This window comes from Falco cherrug, chromosome Z, assembly GCF_023634085.1.
Source record: "Falco cherrug isolate bFalChe1 chromosome Z, bFalChe1.pri, whole genome shotgun sequence".
NCBI lineage: Eukaryota > Metazoa > Chordata > Aves > Falconiformes > Falconidae > Falco > Falco cherrug.
The window spans coordinates 12,099,910-12,112,725 of record NC_073720.1 but is presented as its reverse complement, the minus strand read 5'-3'; positions in this window follow the sequence as shown (position 1 = coordinate 12,112,725).

Here is a 12,816-nt window from a genome sequence, read left to right as displayed (position 1 = left end):
ATCTTGGGTCATTGGTTGAACTAGTAGATGAATGATAGGAGTGCCTGTTGTGGTCTCCTTTTCTTTCTTTCTTTCTTTCTTTTTTTATACATGTGTTTCTCATTTGTGTCTTATATTCCCTTTTCTGCTTGTGTAGAGGGTTGTCAGTGAGGACCAAAAACAATGTGGTTCCTAGGGGACAGTCTTATCCTACATTCAAGCTTGTCTCCCAGAGAGCGAGGGAGATGGTCTTGTGGTTTCTGCATAGAGCCATGGAATTAAATGACCCATACTTTTTTCTGGGTGTTGTTACAATCTTTTTGAAGAAATCATGACAGGGAATTTAATTTTAGGATATACTTCTGGTAACATAAAAAGGCTGTGGCTTCAGCAGAAAGCAAATCAGGTTGTTCTGTCTTCATTTCTGCTTGTGTAGGAGGCCTTGGTGAACACAGAGGAGGAACGTGTGTTTCCTAGAGGGTACTCTCTGAATGGGGGATATCAAGTTGTAATAAACTGAGTTTTCTGGGTAGTTCCCACAGTATCTTCTCATGCTTTTACAGACACAAAGGACAGCTTCCAAAAGCTTCTGTACCAAACACTTGCAGAGCCTGGGCTGGCAGGAGTTTCTAAATGCACATCTGGAATACAAAGACAGTGACCTCTGAGTTTACCAGCAGCTTGCAGATATGTCTGTTCATGAGTGAAATAGAGAAACCGCCATGTAAGCTGCTTCCCATACTTCAGGCCACGGTGACAAACCATCCAAGCTGTACAGTGCTTCAGAAGGCCAGGGAGTATTTCACGGCAAAAAGTTTGAACTTTCTCACTAAGAGATAGACTCTGGTAGTTTTCTCATCCACCTGATGGATGTCTGAATATCCTTCTGAAGAGCTCTGAGGGATGTCCTTAGAGGCCTTTCAGTGGGATGTGTAATGGATTTGAAGCATCTCCAGCACTCGTGCCTGTGGCTTATTTTGCTTAACATGCAAAAGGGGTTTTGCCTTTCTGCAGATAGGCTTGATTGAAAGTGAACCTTTGCCTTTGAAGATACAGTGGGTTCTCCATGACGGTACCCTGTCCTATACTCTGGGTCACAGTGGGGAAGGTGAACTTCAGATATGAGTCCCCTGAGTGGGAGAACTGGAGCTGCCAGAGACGTAAGGTTCCCACTTTCTCTTTTCACAAGGTCTTTCACTACTTTGTACTTAAAGAAGCATGAGTGCATTATTCTGATTATTTTTTTAAAATGAAGATGTAAACAGAAAGGCTTCTCTCTGATTTAAATTTGCAATACCATGGAAAGCACATAGGAAAAATGAAGAATCCTGTCACAATTGATTTTTTGGGGAGAGTGGAGTGGGGTGTGCCATTTCTTCATGTAGTGTAATGTTTCCAGCTCTGTGCAATGTGGTTTCTCTATGAAAAGGTGTTAACTTTCACCCCCCATCTCCAGCCTATGGAGAACTCCCTTTATATTAAGTATCTCTGCTCTTCAGTATCTCTTCTAAAAGTAGTGTCTTAGATCTTAGGTTTATCCAAGTCCAAAACAAGTCTCCTGCATAGAATAATCTGGACTCTTAAGATTTTTTTGCAATATTTTGAAATCTGAAAAGGTTCTCAAAACTCAGTGAAATGTTTGAGTCTTTGTAACACTTTTTCCTCTTTAGAAACAATCTTACAGTCCTGCACAAGGGCTGGAAAGACCTGAATATACCTGAGCCTGCTATAGAATCCTTCCATGACACTGGTTGAATCATTTAATTAATTTTCCTAACTTACACCTCCAAAGGGGAACACTAATAATTCCTTGCTTTATCAGGTTGTTGTGGCAATAAATTTTATACACGTAGCTTTAGGAGGGATGTGACTGGATTCTACATTGCCAAAAGCCAGATAAATATTTGATCTGGTTGGGTTTTTTTGTGGACTTTGCCGCTCCTCCCCAATAGCTTCTTTTTAAATATTATTAGTAGTAGTATGTGCCTGCAGGTAGAGTCAGAGACTGACTTGCAGTCACTGTGGAACATTTTGAGGTTGATTTGATGTTCATTACAAGCACAAGCAATTGCAGATAGAGAATTATTGGAGTGATTTGATCTAGCTACAAAAGGGGAGAGCCTGTGGAGGTTAGGGTGGTTGTTCATAGCATAACTCCTTAAATGATCTCTGCCCTGAAATTCAGAAGGAGAGAGTCAATTTAGATTCCGTCATTTGGAATGGCTCTGTAGGTTGGGCATGGATCAAGCTTAGTGCCTGAGAAAAGAACAAATGTAAGGGAGGGAGAGGGGAAAACTGTAATGGATTTATATTGAGAAATTTTTCCCATATGGAGTAGCTGTTCCAACCTAAGAGTGATTTTTTTTCTGATGTTAATGATGTACATGATGAGATAATCTGCAATAACAAATTCTTCCCAGTTCTTGTACATGGGCAAACCCCACTGACTGGGAAATGTTGCCAAACTTGTCTGCAGCATACAAAGCAATAACTAAGTTCTGTAAAGGAAGTGTATTTAATGAGTGACATCTGCCTCTCACTATATCTGCCATCTCCATGGCAGTAATTGCCTCATTTATGTGAAAAAAATGTTTGATTCTAATGTCTATCGACGACATCCTGCATAGCATATGTTGCAGATTAACATAGTTGATGCTGAAAGCTTTCATAATCACTTAAAAGTACAGTAGCCATTATGCTATATGAGTACAGAACAAATTTGTTTAAAACAAATTATGGAACTGTTCAGAGCTCTGTGTGCATATGTGTAAAAGCTATTTTCATGTAAAAATCATATGCAAAAGAATGAAATGAAGTCAGTCTTGCTTGCAAGTCAGCTCTTGCTTGGAAGGCAAACACACTCCCGTGGCAGCTGTGTGCCTTTCTGTCTCGGGTTTAATGGCTTGTTTTTAAGTAGACTTCTTTGTACTGGGTATTGTGGATTTAAGGGACTTGTATGACTGGGGTTGCAGCTACATGTATGTTGTAAGCTTGAAGTCTCTTCAGTGAATAAAGGTCTTCTACAGATCTATACAACAGCCCCCAGAGAAGTTTCCTTCATTTTGGACAGTGGAAGATGAAAATTTTCTGTACTGATGCCATAGAATTGTGAGTGCATGTCTCCTTGGTTTTTGGCTCCTTTCTTCTCACTTCCATAAAAACTCCCAGGACTTTATTTAGCCAAGTATTCCTTGTTGTATCTGCTCAATTCCTTTGTACCAGCACTTTCCATTCTCTGAGGCTTTCCCTTGGCTATTCAGCACAATTACAGCATTATTGTTTCAGTTGGCCAAAAAGGCATGACTCTACACTGAAGAGACGCTGACCTCATGAAAGCCACATAATTTTCCCTGATCCTTTCAGCACAAAAAGAGGTAATTCTTATTTTCTCTATTCCACTTCGAGTACTTGCCAAAATTCCAAATTTCAGCCTATGTTCTTGTCATTGCATCATGCTTTTTACATGGGTTTTCTAAGCAATACTTGAGGGGAGACCAATGCTGGTGCCATTTAAATCAATGCTAAACCTCTTGTGTCCTTTCAGTGGTCTAGAGACCAATGCTATGCAAGTGCTGACTGCTGCTAACAGCCTTGGTGTGAGGGTCTGATCCCAGTGATGTCCCTAAGTGTTGTTGGTTTTGGTTGAGGACTTTTTTGGCCAGCTGGGACCTAACGGGATTTTTTCATGAAAATGACTACTTCCACCTCTGAGATATCAACCGCCACCAGAACCATAATTAAAGTCTGTTAAGGAATGAGACATACAATTCTACTTTCTACTACAGAAACACATCTCTCTCCTCTCTCCTAGTATCTGACAAATTTTAAAACTTTGAAGAACAGTGTTTCAACATGTTCCTGCAACACTATTGTTCTGAGTAATTCTGCTAACCAGCAAGGATTAGACAACTGAATCATACCGGTGTTAAAAAATATAGTCCAAAGAGGAGAAGGAGTACCCTTCTTCCATCTTCTGCACCACACTCTAATTTTTGCCCATTTTCTAGCTTTCAGAGTAGTGTGTTAGATGATGGAAAGTGGATAATTTCTGTTAAGGCCTCTCTCTTTTTTTTTTTTTTTTTTTTTTCTTTTCTTTCCTTTTCCAGTGACCTTTGTTCTGGCAGAGAAAGCCACGATATGCATTTTTATAGAGGACAAAATTAGCTAAAGGAAGAGGCCTAGGTCAAGTGGGAATCATCTATATTGAAACAAACAACTAGAGGAATCCAAAATGGAGCACAACTTGTATGTCAGCAAGTTTGCCTGGAAAATACTTCGGCACTTGCCAGAAATAAGAATTTTTGGCTGTGGCAGAACTTTAGAGGAAGGGAAATGGGGAAGTGACAGCAGAATTTTTTTAAGTTAAACTAGTTATGTAGAGATGCCCGTGGTAACTTCATTGCTCTTCTGTTGCATTCCAGCCCCAGCCCCAGTGTGTGAGGCTCTGTGGTTTCAGGCTTCCCTAAAGCCTGACACAGGAAAATAGTCCTATTCCAGCAAGATGAACAGGCTTGAGTTCTTCCTTTGCCTCTTTGTATGACCTCAAGTAAATGACATGTCCTGGTAGATCTTATTCTTGGTTGTCTAATCACATATCCACAGGTGTGTGCTTCAAACCAATTCTTCCAAACTATTTGGTTTTGGGATTCCTTTTATCTGGTAATCAATGATTCTAGTCTGGATCTGAGAATTCCTGTCAAAACTGTTACAGTTCTGTGACGGGTTTAAGTTTTAACTAGTTAGCATTTCCTAACAGGGAAAAAGTACTTTTTTTTGAGAGGGTTCCCATCTGGTACTGCTCAGATCACTGTATCTGGCACTTCTCTGAAATGAAAACAGACGGAAACTTTTAGGGCATTTAACCCTGCTCTTCTTGTTTCTGGTCATTTGCCTTCAGGAGGTGGGACTTAGAGAAAAACTACATCTGGTAAGATGGGTAAGAAAATTTGAAAGTTGTCATTACTGAGTGAGGCAGTCCTGAGAAGCTCCTTAAGTGTCATCTTCTTGATTTATAGCTGATTAGTTTGCAGCCTCCAGTTCAATAGCTTGACTGCAATGATTCTCATTCGACCAACTCGGGAACAGTTAAGATGTCACTTGCACTGTGCTTGCTTCTTCAGTTTTTCCCTTTTTTTTTTTTTTCCTTTTTCTTTTTTTCCTCTTTTGGCAAAATTCTCCCTTTTTGCATGTCCCCTTAAGGAGACTATAGCCCGTAAATATGTCTGTCATCCACATATTAAAGAACAAGGTGGAAGGTACCCTAGACATCCATGTCTCTGTTCCCCACTGAAAGGGAAAGGACAGAAGATGCTGTGTCGATCAGACTTCAGAGACTCTCAGAAGAGGGCACTGTTAGTATATCTATTAAGTGAAGACTCAACTTACCCAGGACTTCTGACTCTGTTGCTAATTTTGGACAAGGCATGTCTCCTTGGTGCAATGGGAGTTGGAGAAAGGGCAGGAGAGTTTTGCTTTTCCACTTTGGTCTCTGATTGAAGTTGTTTCCTAGAATAGAGTTGTTTCCTGGGAACCTTGAGTTGATATGGGGCTGAGATCTCTAGGCAGTGGCCTCTTATTTCTTAATTCTATTCCAGGACTGGCACATACATGTAAGGAAAATGTTACACTTAAAACATGTATGCACCACAAAGAGCAGCTGCAATGGGTCAGGATAAAGGTCTATCCAGCTATCTACTCTCTCTCTAAAAATGACCCATAACAGATGCTTTAGAAAGAATTTAGTAAAGAAATTTCTTACTCAGTGACTTCTAGAGCCAGAGATGGTATCTTTGTTTTGAGAACCTCCTGATGCATTTTTATGCTGTAGATCCATGAGGTGGGTTTTTGAATCCATGCAAAACATCCAGGGATCCCATGTCAGTGAATTTTCAGTTTAAATAGACTTTGTGGGAGGACATATCTCCTTTTGTTCACTTTGAAGCTACTTCTTTCTGTCCCTTTGACAACCACTTCCTCAGGGCTGTGGGGGCCTTCTACTGCCCTGCACAGCACTATTAGCCATGCACACAATGTGTAATCCTAACTTTGTCCAATAAAAAAAGCACTCTGGTGAGCTGCAACACAGCCCTGACATCAGTTCGGATGCTGAAGTGACTCTCCTTTCTACCCCTCTTTCCCTTCCCACTCCAAACTACCCCAAGTTGTTTTAGAGCAATGGAAACACCATATGTTTCCCAAAGGAGAGCAACTGCTATGGAAGTCAACATGTCATTCTACTTCAGAGGGGGCTAGCTCCAAGCTGTGTGAACGTAAGTGGCTCTGGACCGCTTGGTAGTGCCTTTAAGTCTTTACTTGCTTTCTAAGCTGTGCAAAGACAGTCCAAAAGTTCTGAGCACAGGAGTATAGGTGGGTTACTTTCTTGGAGTGTCCCTTGCAGCTGTTCTGCAAAATCAAACCTACCTTCTGTTCTCCAGGTTTGGACCAGGTGGAGATGGAGGGTCCTGCAAGAAATGATGTTGTCAGGGTGCCAGGTCTGCAGGGAGGCATAGGACACATTTTCTTTGAATTACCTTGCGGTACCAGTATAGCATGGAAGTTTCTTTCTGGAAAAGACTTGAAAGTGAAGCCCCAGCCAATTTTGATTAACTTTGATTTTCAGCAGCAGTGCCTGAGCGGCCCTTGCCTACTGTTGCCTCCTGGGTTCTGACTTCTGATGTCCTTAGTCATACAGACACTGTCTTGTACCACACAAGCTGCTGCATGTTGTACTGTGTGTGAGCTGGTGTTTGTCCAAGGAACAATTAAACTAGCCCCCAAAAGAGCCAGGGGACAAGAAAGGGGAAAGAAATTGTAATTGTTTCTTACAATGGCATTGCTGCCAAAAGAAGTACATGTCAAACTGTCTATGCATATCTGGTAGCACTATTTCTTGCCATATTTGTGTTTAACCCCATGTCTTCATAAATACTGTGGTGTGGATCTAAACTGTGGGTCATCATATTCTTATCTTTAAGTCCATTCCTTCAATGTGTTAATAAAAGAAAAATTCTGTCTGCTTACAGTCCAATATATTTTCATAACAGCAGTAACTAAATTAAGGAATAAATCCAAGATCTAAAGAGGTCTTTCCAGTCTCCTCAGTCACTTCTCCCTGGAAATTAAGCTAGCATCTCCTTGTGTTATTGTAAGTGAGGAGGCAGAAGAGTGATTCCTGATGGATGCCAGCACATGAGTGAGCAGAAAGCAGAGCAAAGGTTCACTCCTTCAAGTCCAGAGGTCTTGACTTCTTTTCACTTTGCTTTGTACCTCTGCATATCATTGGAAGTTTTTTTGTTGGTTTGTTGTTTTTTTTTTTTTTTACAAGAATGCAAAGCAAAATAAAGCTCTGTATCTGGGAGTCTGTTCTTACACAGAGATCTGGTGTACAGAGGTTCTTTCCTTTGACAGGACTCTACTTCTGTAAGGCTTCCACATACAATATTTAAGAGATTAGTCAGTACAAAATACTAAGTCATCAGCATTGTCCTTCTGGACTCATGATTGCTACAGCCTTGATGCAGTTTGTTGCTTTCCAAGTAGAAGCAGGAGGTTTTTTATGGACATTTACTTATGCTACTCATGGAGCAATTGCTTAGAGCTGTGCAGCTCAGTCCCTGTGAATGGTCTCTGGTTTACCAAAAGGTTTTGCTTAGAAAAGAGGGTTTAATAGAAAGAGTTCACTGAACAAAGTTTGCATCATACACTAGCAAAACAGCTTCTCTGACATTTGTACGTTACCTTACGTTAGAAGATATGTGTTTTGTGTAAGCTAAAAATCACAAACGGCAAACATAAAGAACTGTTGGGAAATGGGTAAATAGCAAATTACTGAAATGGTGATTCATTTCTCAAAAAGAAAAATTGAGCCCATGAGAACCTGCCATTTCCCCCAGCCATACAGAAGATTGTATTGCTGAGAACAAGACTCACTTCTCTGGAATTTCTGTGCAGTGTTTCAGCTCAAACCTGTTTCTTAAAAAATGAAACAACCACACAATGTGGAGCAACTCATCAGCTAGGGACAGTTCTGACAATGATGCTCGAGATTGCATATTTAAGGCATCAGTAACATCTTCCAGTCTTGCTGGCAGAAGAAAGGAGAGAGCGCTAATTCTTGTTTGTTTATGCTAGTTTTGGCTGTTTTGAATTATTGATATGTCCCTTGAAACTGTCTCTGATCATTTCCCGTTGAGCATGCAGGCATGTGGTGGTAAGCAGAGACCTGGCCTAGCTGCTGGACTTTCTCCTGCTGAACTCAGCATCTGAGCTGTTCATAGCAGCAACAGATGTTTCTGCTTTTTAAGGTCTGTGGGAACCTCACTCGACTTTTTTTTCCCCCTTCTTCCTTGTAGGAACAAATGCCAATACAGCTGAGATCCAAAAAGCTTGACCTCAGCTTTATGTTATTACTGGAAGATATTGCGGCTGGATATCCTATTGTCCATTCTCAAGTAATAAGATGATAGCTATTAATGCTGTATTTGCTTTTTCACTCATAGTTTCTATGTGTTTGTTATTTAGCTACTTCCTGGCAATAAACAGGGGAACACATAATCACTGTCGCCTTCAATGCAAGGGGGTCTGCAAGATTCATCTTGCTTTGAAAGCATTAGGCAAGCCTAGAAGCAAGCTCACCAGCAACAGGAACAACACGTTCCCTTTCTCTTGTTAGTGCTGTAAGCAGTCACCTGGTACATTTTATTAAAGGGTTCCATTTCAACACTATGCATAAGGTGTGACTCTGTCTTGGGTGCCCAGACCTTGATATCTCAGGAACCTGAGCAGTATGTGTTAAACTTGAGACTTTCCAAATGAGTGCAAATGTTTGAATTACTATTATTATTACTTTTTTTTTTTTTTAATAAGGCTTAAATCTGAGCCTTGCTTTGTTCACTGTATATCAATAGTATCTGCTTTTGCCAAAGAGACCCTTGCTAGACAGGGGATTTGCTTTCAAGAAAAGATGGGCTTTATGCCATATTTCCACAGGTAGTTTCTGAACGTGAATTAACAGATTTAATTTCCAGCAAAGTCCTTAGAAGCATTCTTGGCAGCAGTTGATCAGGGGAAGTGCCAAATTCAAGCATCCCTTGGCCTTCCTACCCAAGTCCAAACATTTTCAAGATGTCAAGGCTCTGTGGCAGATCTCAGCACAGCCTTTTCTCTGAAAGAGAGCTGGAGCTCACTGAGTGGCCAGAGAAGAGCTGCAAGGCAACGCTGTGGCTGGGCAGGGTATGAAACACATCCCTGCTTTTGCAGCATGGTCTCTGGCTTCCCTCCTGCACTGAATTGCCATCAGCAGCTCAGAAAATGAGCCATCTGGCTCAGTCTCATGTGTAGAGTCAGGAAGTGGGAATAACATCCCGGGACTGTGTTGGACACATGCAATTCCTGGAGGGCAGGGGTGAGGAGGAGGGCATCTGGGGCAGGAAGGGTCTGTCTGGTATGGTACCCAGCAAAGGAAAACTGATCACTTCTCCCACAGGCCGTTTTGCCACTTAGCTTGTTTGAGCAACTATTGTCACAAGCCCAGAGGTAAATGTGACTCTTGGTGGTGGTCTCACAAGGAGACCATGTTGGCAAGGTGACTTCACAATCAATGCATGTTATACTATAATGGCTTAAGGTTATACGGTCTGCCCAGCCTTCTGTCTCAGAACTACATGTCTTCCTGTTTGGGTGAAAAAGAGAAGGTTCTTCCTTGTTCCTGTGCACTGGGCTCCCAGCCTTCTAGGCAGTAACATTTCAGCTGAATTAAGAGTTTCAGGAGGCTCCTGGGGAAACGCATGCTCTTGTGGCTGTGTGAGCTGGTGCAGGGGTTAAGGTCTGCCAGCCTGATGTGTCAAATGCGATGCTGGAAGGAGAGGAGGGAACCATGTTCTGTCATGGGAAATGCAAATTCCTCCAGCTTTCTGCTATTGCTGTTTGTTTGGAAATGGCTTAGGACTGAAGAATGAGGCAGATCTGGCAGTGTTTGCTTTACTGAATTTTCTGCATGCTGGCCTGGTACTGTGCAGTACAGGGATATGCCTGGCGTACAGCACCCATGAGACAGCCGGTGAGACTGGATTTCATCCCAGTGATTCAGCAGTAGCAAGGCATACAACCCTCCTCCATCCTGGCCATGGTGGGGATGTAACACAAGGCTGGCTGCTGGGGTGATACCACTTGATGTGCTTTGGTGCTAATCCCCCTGCAGGGTGGTTCTCAGCGTGGAGCTGCCAGGTGGGGTGCTACAAGCATCTTTCAGGGGGGTCTGTTCCTGTTAGGTCTGTTCCTCTCCTGAATGGCATTAGCCACTGCAGCTCTCCTTGCAATAGCTCAAAGGAGGGTTTGCTTCTCTCTACAGCCCAGAAACAATGTCACAAAATTGCATTGAATGTCAAAGATATCACAGCATTCAGCAACTTCCTTGCATCAGCTGTTCTTTCCAACCATCACTCTTTTCCACATTTTTTTAAATTTATTTATTTTCTAATTTTGTTTCATGCCTACATCTTGTCTCTGCCACAGTCTCTGCTCAAGTCCTTAACTTCTCTCGTAGCCCTTGAGAGTCTTCATCATTTCCAAGGTTAATTAATGAGGTTAAGTTTAAGATGGGACTGAGTTTCAAGTATGAAAGGATCAAAATGTAAGCAGTCCCTTTGGTTTGTCTCATGAAATGTGGCTTTCAGTGCGTTTGCTCCTGGGAGCCACCTCAAGATGGAGACTTTCCTGGCCTTTACATTGCATCTCAGGATGCTTATCATGTAGCTTTTTCTCAGAGATCCTATAAACAGGTTTGTTACTCAAAAACAGCACTGTATGTAAGGGTTATGGCACAATGCAGTGTGGACAGGCTTTCCAAAGTCTTACTAAAGTAACAGTGAGGGAGAATATTATTAAATGCCTCCTGTATGATATAAAATAGATACCATCATAATAATACAGATTCTAACATATATGACACATTTTCCACTAATGCTTTGTTAGTTGTTCCGTTGCTCTAGTCTCAAATGCAAAGACTCCCTACATTCTTATAATTACAGTAATAAAACCAATAATAAATAAACTATACAAACCTTTTGACTTAGCACATCTAGTGATGTTCACACTGATTTATTTTTTTTATATGTACAACAGCGTGGCCTATGTCCTGTACACCTGGGGAAAACCTGAAAGGGACAGTTTGTACTGGAAATTTTGGTATCACACAGTGACAGTAAAGACCTTGGGTCAAGTCATATTGCTGGGGAGTGGTTGTGTGGATAAGACACCAGCGTGTTAGCTGGCACAAGGAGGTTTTGCAGTCTGCCTTCAGATTAAGTAAGTAGAGATATGATAAACAATAGGTACTCTAGGTTTTAGAAGTTAATAGCTGCTCGATCTGAAGCTGGGATATGGGACAAGGAAGGCAATTCTAATAAAAGCAAGGATGAGACTTAGAGGACCTGAGATTCAAATCTCCCACTGACAAGCTTTATTTCTCTGGCTCAGTGAATTTCAGTAGCTTGGGTTTTCAATATTGATATTTCAATATTTTTTTTTCTTTTTTATATCTGTACATATGCAGTGTTTAACAAATCCAGCCTAAGCCTAGGAACAGTTTCAGATGAAATAAAACTATAGCTTTCAGTGACAAAACAGCTCATTAAGGAAACACTTGTGTGTGTCCTGCTAGAAAGTAGCAGAAAGACCTCTGTCCTCCAGAAGACCCTGTCCTCTCTCCCTTGTTCCTTCCCTGACACCTAAAAGTTTTGTAATCAACCCGAGTCAGTAGCACCAGGAACAGAACAAGGGCCTCTTTCTTCTGGATGCTGGGTGTCCTAAACTCTCTCAAATCTACATTTAGCAGTGACTTTTCTTGGCCTGCCAGGATTAGAATGTTTCTGCCATGATTAGTAACTCCTCATAGTATTTTTATGCATATAAAATGTCATGAAAGCCACTGCACATTTTGCAAGGGTAGGCTAAGAAGACAGATTGCTTAACTTGTGGTGACCTCCCACTGAATTATGATAGCCCAGCCTTCTGTGGTATAAATCTGCTCTTCAAATGTTTCCTCTCAGCAACGCAATAATCATCAGTGTAATTTACATTAAAGTAGCTGGTGATGAAATGTGCCTGAAACACAGATGTGTATGATGTGGTGATCCCCCAGTTCCCCTGGGCGCAGTGCAGTGCTGCCTGCACAGAGGCTGGCTCCAGCTCGGGCTGCAGGGCAAGACCTGATCCCACTTGCTTGCCTTCTTGTCCTGTGCTCATAAAACCCTTCATGCAATAGGTATCCTAGTCTGTAACTGCTTCTCAAGGACCCTGTGGCAATACTAATAAACATCTTTGTCAGCTGGGCTGTTCTACATTTGCTTCATTTGACTGTTTCGTTTCAGTGGGGTTTTTTTTAAGCTTTGATCTTTTGTACGTTCCGATTGGAGGGTGAAGGGACACTCAGTTCTTATCATAACAGACTAAACCTGCTGCTCTAAAAGCTTTTCAGTTTCCTCTTTACTTTGTGTGTTTTATATTTCTTTTTGTTCATTTGTTTGTTTGTTTGAGTTTTTTTGTTCCCTTTCTATTTCCAGTTATCTGGACAAATGGAAACTATGTTTCATGCTCAGTGTTTATGGTATTCATAATTACACTGTCAACACATGATGAAATGTATTTGTAGCACCACTGAAATACTTTGATATCGCTAAGAATAATTTAGGATGTACTGCCATCTAATGGCTTTGCTAACAATAGTGGAAACGAGTAATCTTGATGCATATTAGATTCAGAAGGAAAAATAAAAAGGTTTTAATTTATAACATGGAAAACTGTATTTAAAGGACATTGCTGAAGAGAATGTGTGCTGAC